Here is a 6,427-nt window from a genome sequence, read left to right as displayed (position 1 = left end):
GGTGGCCCCGGGCGCGATCCAGCCTGGTAGCCGCGCCGCAGACTCCCGGCGCCGCAACTCCGTGTCCCGCTCCGCCTGGGGCCCTGCGGGGACAGCGAGTGGAGGGTGCTCCTGGCTGCTGCCCGACAAGGAGGTGAGAGCCGCTGGGTCGGGGCGATCGCGTGGAAACTCGCCATCCCCGCGGGGAGATGCACGCAGAGCGGGGCTCGGGGCGCGGGGCGCGGGCGGGGAGAGCCGGTGCCGAAGGTGGCGCAGCCCGGGGCTCTGCTTGCATCTGGCCGCTCTGCGGGTCAGGGAGTGGAGCCGGGGACGCGCCTTGAGGCGCCCACCTGTCCGTGGCAACGCGTTTCCAGGGGAGGCTGCAGGCCCCCGGGACCCGTGGGGAGGCGGTTTGTGGGATTTTCAAAGGGACTGTCCAGAGGAGGCTGTGGCTGTGCGGGCCGGAGGCGAGCTGCTGGAGATGGCAGATGGGCGTCGGACCGCGGAGGAGCTTCGGTGGGGTCCTGCTGGGGGTGTGGGCCGGGCTGGTGTGCCCGGTTCCTGGGCGCTCTGGGCGGGCTCAGCCACCGGCCGGTGACGGGGAAGAAGGGAGGCTGGCCCCGGGCCCCAGGGGCAGCGGGATGCGGCGGGCGGGCGGGCGGGCGCTCTGGTCCGGGAGAGCGGGGTCCATGGTGCCCCCAGCCCGGTGGACGGCGGGCGGCCGGCGCTCCCGCCCGCGCCCCGGGCCAGCCTGCCGGGCCGGAGAGGCTGCGGGCGGCGCGGCGTCCACACCCGCGCACACACTCGGAGAGCACGCTCAGTGCGGCCCGGCAACTTCCTGCCGAGTCCAGCGGCCCCGGCCCGCTCCCGGCCCGCTGCGCGCAAAGTTGGGGGCGGGCGGTGGGTGCTGGAGTCGGGGGATGCGCCCCCAGCCTGCCGCCCTTTGGTTCCGGGCATCGCCTCTGCCGGGCCCGCGGCGCTTCTCTCTCCCGCCGCCCCCGCGGCCGGGCAGGAGGCGCGGATGTCATCCCCGCGCCCCGGGGCCAGGGCGCAGGCCGGTGGCCAGAGGCCTGGGGACAAGGCCGCCTGCCAGGCGGACCCGCTCCCGGGGCGCTCTCCGCGCGCGCGGACCCCGTGCACCGAGCAGACCGGGTGCAGGGGGTGTGTGACTCGCTGTCACGTCACACACAAAGCCTGGGTTTCACAGCTGCCGCGCGGCAGAGGGAAGAGGTGCCTTTCGTTTTCGGAGCACCGCCAGGGTGCTAGGTGCTTGGGTGATGCAGGAACAAGGCATTGCATTTGGTTTTCAGAGATGTCAGATGCCAAGTTTAGGGCTCAGGACTCCTGGCACTTACTGCGACCCGGCCCTGTGCTGACGCCGGTGTCTGCACTGGGTTCTGGTTGTTGACCAGGGAAGGAAGGCCAGGTACTTAGGAGGCTGTGAAGTTGAGGAGGAGAAAGCCGAGGTTTGGGTGGGATGGCAACTCTGCCCTTGGAAACAGGAGAAGCCAAGTGTTAGAGGCAGGAAGTCATTCTAAAGAGGCAAGTGGGAGCTGGCACCCTACATTTTTCGGCTGTGAGGGCAAGAGCAAAGCTCCCCTGCCTAGAGGCCTTTTAACTTTTCTCAAGTTGAAGTCCGTGTAGTCACCCTGAAGCAGAGAGGCCTGAGAAAGGAGCTGATGCAGGACAGGGGAGAGCGTGACCTTTGCCCCCTTTAGTGGCTGGCCAAAGAGGAAAAGGAAGCTGCTTTGCTCCTTTGTTCATTCCAGCCTGCCTTCCCACATTGAGGTGACTTGTGACCAGAGTCATTAGCAGGAAGGAGTCTGCAGTCCTGGTTCAGGGCTTTACCTGGCGGGCGGCACTGGCTGGTTTTAAGGCTGGCTGCAAAGGCAGCAGCTCAGGGGCTCGCCCAGGTCTGCTAGTGGCATCTCCTCTCAGCCAGTGCTGCAAAGCAGCTCATGGCCTTTCCTGTCTCCTCAGCAGTGCACATTTCAAGTTCTCTCTCTCTCTCTCTCTCTCTCTCTCTCTCTCTCTCTCTCTCTCTCTCTCTCTCTCTCTAACTATCTGCACATGAGTACTGTGAATACAGTACTCATGTGCAGATAGTTACACAGCCATATAGGTTTTCATAAAGAAGCAGGGGCATATGCAGTGTTCTTTGGTAGCATCTTGAGGCTGGACCTCAGGAGACCATAGGCATTCACATTTTCTTCTTTCCTATTCAGTTTTCTCCGTTTAAAAATAACCAGCCGGACCTCTGCCCAGCTGGCTTCTCAAAGCATTGGACGCCAGAGTCCACTTGTGGTCCCAGGCCGGGGGAGGTCTTTGGCTGCTCCCTGAGAAGGGGCTCCTCAGGATGGGATCTGGATGACGCTGATATTTGACATGACTTTTCCTAATGCCCCACATGGCTTGGGATTGAAGTCACTCTCGCATTGATAGGCAGCAGTATCAAGAAAATTGCAAAGAGCAGTCCTCGGTTAAGACTTGGGCTGGAAAGTTCATGTCCGTTCGGACTCTGTGGTGGTCCCGGCAGGCAGTTGCCCTGCTCCTTCCCAAGAGCAGTGGGGACTCATTGTTACCCCCTTCTCTGTGTCTAGTCCCTCTGGCTCTGGGAAGGTGGGGAGTGGCTGGGGACGATGGTATTCTGTGTTGGTGCGATTGTAGCAGGTCTCAGGAAAGCATGTGCTGGCAGGAGTGCTGTCTCTGGGGGATTGTCACTGCGGATGCTGAAGTTTGGGGAAGGATCCTGGTGTCAGGCGAACAATTAACAAACAGTCTTGGCTGAAGGAAGGTGTGTGTGATCCGGAATTCAGGCACCTAAAAAAGAAAAGAAATCCCTTTCCAGTGGGGGGAGAGTGCCACGTGGGTGACGGTGGAGAGGTTGGGTCAGAAATGAACTTGGTGCTTGTCGGTGCACGTTTTACTAGGTTGCCTTTAAAGTTCAGACTTGCTTTGAAGTTCAGAGTCCCTCTTTAGTAGTCAGAATACGAGTCAAGATCTCTCCATCTTCTTAGAGTTCCTAGCCTGAGCCTCGTCCCTGTGCTCTCTTGCGATCTGCGTCAACAGCAAAAATCCACGCACAGATGCGGTGACCTCTGTGCCAGCTGCGGGAGTGTCCGCACTGAGTGTGTATGGGGCGGCCGCCGGGCTGGTGCTGGGTATGAAGATGTCCTTTTTCAAAATTACCTCCTCACTTTTAATTTACCTGACCTTCTCCTCAGCGTGTGAACGCAAACTAATAGCTCTTGGAAAGCCGCCAAGGCAGGTCCCAGGAGCCTCCATACTATAACCGTGTTTTCAGCTGGAAGGGTTGGGACCTGAGCTGTGTTTGCCCACTTGTGCAGTTTTATTTATTTACTTGTTTGTTTTTTTCATCACCACAATTAAGTGTATCCGTCCTCGACCTCCTCACGTTTGGAAGGCTGTATGTGTGCGTGAGAGGGGTTGCTGTTTCTTCAAAATCCTCCAGCTCTCTTGTCTGAACACAGAACCCTCTGGAAAGACAACAGAGGCCTTTCTGCTGGGCCTCTGGGCCTCAAAAGTCAGGAGGGGCCAGGAGGATAAGCTATGCGGCTGGATTTGGTGGGAACAATTCTCCCTGTAAACTGGCAGCCCCATTGCCATGCCTGCGTTTGTGCCTTCAGGACCTTGACCCCAGCTGGGTGGGTACCTAGGATATTTCCATCCTGTTGCCCATGACCTCAGTCAGGAATGGCGTTATCCAAGCACTTAGTTATTTGTCAGAGTGAAGTACTGGTGTTTGCATTGAAGTTACTTACAAAAAAGTCAAGGTTATCCCTAGAATAGTAGCAGCCTCACTTATTTGCATCCCCTTGAGGTTTTTGTGGCTGGTTCTGGAGGGAGTGTGTGCCGCCCACCCACTTCTGTCTCAGTGCCTCTTCTTCGTGTTGTAGTTCTGAGCGCAGACGGCTGGTATGTGCTGTCATGCTGGTCAGATGCTTTTTATAAGTATCCTACACAGCACCGTCTTCCACGCTTAACAGTTTGGATCTTTCGTGGCTCCGTCTCCCCCTTGGGAGTGTGTTGTGTTGGTGATCAGTGTGGAGATTATATATCTTGGAGAAATTTTAAGAACAGGTGGGCAAGAAATAGGTGGTGATGAAAAAAATGTATCTTCTGTAAGTGACACGATTGCAAATGCTTCTTTTGTGTTTCATTTACTCCTCACTGCAACATTGAGGTGGATGCTAATGTCATTTCCAGTTTCTACTTGGAGAGATTGAAACATTAGGGGTTTGTGAAACCTGGTCAGGGTCACACCCAGCTGGCAAGTGGCAGGGAGAGGGTTCGAGCCCAGCTGGTGTGGGTCCAGGGCCCATGCTGGCTGGACTATGCGTAGTTGTTAAAGCTAGGAACCCCACCCTGCACTAGCCAGTGCCTTTTCCCGTTAAAGCCCAGAGAAGCCTCAGACACGCAGGGGCTGGGAGGGACTTGAGGAATATCCCTCTGGATCTTTGCTCTTTGTAGGTCATGGAGGTGCAGGGAGGTAGGAGGCCTTGCTCCAAGTCCCACCAGCCGAAAGCAGTGGGAATGCTGGGCCTCCATGCTGACCCTTGGTCCCACAGGAACAATTGGTAGCAGCTGGGAACAGTTATGCGCCTGCTTTGTTTGTAGAGTTGAGCCAGGGAGAGAATGTGATGGCCTTTGGCATCTGTCCCTCCCACTCCTAGAACCCTTGGAATCTGATGGGGAGGGAGGGGTGTGTCCACGTTCCCTCACTCTCCCCCAGTGGGAGAGTCTAAGCAACTTCGGTGCCTTTGAGTGAGGTGTTCCCTATTTTTTGCCATCTTGTAAGCTTGACATCTTATAAGATGGGTAGCTCAGTTGGTTACAGCATCATCCTGATACACCAAGATTGCAGGTTCAGTCTCTCGTCAGGACACGTACAAGAAACAACGGATAAATGCATAAATAAGTAACACAACCAATCAATGCTTCTCTTTCTCTTTCTAAAATAAATAAATAAATAAATAAATAAATAAACAAAAAGACTGTAGTCTGGGATGGACTTTACGTTTCACTCTGAAATTCTTCTTTTCTCTCACTCTGTCTCTCAGTCTTAGGGCCCGTGGTCCCTCTCAGCATTGATTTTCACTCTTTAGGAGCACGGGTTGGGTGTACTTTTTCTTCACCTTTCCAAAAAGCTGGTGAGGACATTCCCGCAGTGTATGTGGAATCCTGGGAAGATTGCTGAGGCCCTGTAAAATGTTTCTCTGACCACTGGCATCTTCTTACTTCATGGAATTTTCCCGTTAGGCATACGGCGGGCACTATTTCCTTCCACTTTATTCCTTCCCTATGACCAGATTGCATCAGGCCCCGATTCTGAAAGTTTCTGGTAAGAGTCCTTCACTACTCAAGGAGGTTAAGGTCTGCCTGCTCATGCCCACACAAAAGAGTCAATTGTTATGAAACAGTATGCAAATGAAGAACACTCATTCAAGTAAGACTTCCATGCTAAGACTTCTCTGGGCTTTAACCTGAAAAAGGTGCTGGCTAGTGCAGGGTGAGGTTCCTAGCTTTAACAATTACGCACAGTTCAGCCAACATGGGCCCTGGGCCTACACCAGCTGAGCTCGAATCCTCTCCCTGCCACCTGTGAGCTGGGTGTGACCCTGACCAGGTTTCATGACCACTTTGGGCCTCAGTTCTGACGTTGAAAGTATAGGGAGTGAATGAGCTCTCCCAAGTTCTGTTCATTCCCCAGGCTGTCTAACCCTATATATGTGGCAAAAGAGGTTCTGAATACAGAAGTAAAATTGCCTCATGGAAAAAAAAGAAAAAAAAAAGAAAAGAAAAGAAAAACTGTTCAGGAAAAACTCAAGTTGTTTTCGCTTTTGCTGGCAGAAGAATATGGTTCAAATGCTCACTCAAGAACTAGCCCTCTATTATCACTATCTCTGGGATGTTTATTTTGAATGCTGAGAAATAAAAAGCCTTGCTCCTTACTTCTCAGCCCAGAAATAACCTGCTTCCCCCAGAGAAGCTATTTTTTCCCCCTGGGACACTGAGATTCAAAGAGCAGAAGATGACCAGGCCACGGAGTGCTGTGGTTCCGTGGCGCCGGGCCTGGGGAGAGTGGCTAAGGATTTACAAGGCCACAGGCCGAGCCGGTTCAGTTTACATAGTACCTGCATCGCTGCTTTACTATGAAACTCCTCTGGAAGAACAGGGAGTTTGATATCAATCTCCCTGCAGCTGCGTGTGCTTTTTTTTAACCATCTGTTATTTCCAGTGCCAACTTTTTATTTACTAGTGTTCATGCTAATGAGTTTTCTAAATGACCAATTCTTTCTCTTTTATGGCTTGTTTAGAAAAGCAATCTCTTTGCCTCATGCTAAGTCTGAGCTCTGCTTTCTTGATATTTCAGTGTGGTGGATATCCCTCACCCCCTCTCCCGTGACTTCTCAGAGCCATCAGGGTG

The 6,427-nt window shown here is 54.2% G+C and overlaps 1 protein-coding gene across 4 annotated transcripts in view; it reads left to right on the top strand.

Moving 5' to 3' along the window:
* The window catches only part of MGAT5 (alpha-1,6-mannosylglycoprotein 6-beta-N-acetylglucosaminyltransferase), a 353,237-nt gene continuing 346,810 nt past the window's right edge, over window positions 1-6,427 (top strand). For 2 of the 4 annotated variants that reach the window (XM_045575220.1, XM_045575219.1), the window contains exon 1: window positions 1-133. The gene's annotated coding sequence lies outside the window, so the exon portion shown is untranslated. The remainder of the gene's footprint in view (window positions 134-6,427) is intronic. The other 2 variants (XM_036422130.2, XM_036422129.2) reach the window with 2 other exon arrangements.

This window comes from Pipistrellus kuhlii, unplaced genomic scaffold, assembly GCF_014108245.1.
Source record: "Pipistrellus kuhlii isolate mPipKuh1 unplaced genomic scaffold, mPipKuh1.p scaffold_m20_p_7, whole genome shotgun sequence".
Classification (NCBI taxonomy): Eukaryota; Metazoa; Chordata; class Mammalia; order Chiroptera; family Vespertilionidae; genus Pipistrellus; species Pipistrellus kuhlii.
Note: the sequence above shows the minus strand (reverse complement) of the source record. Positions and strands in the feature narration are given on the sequence as shown.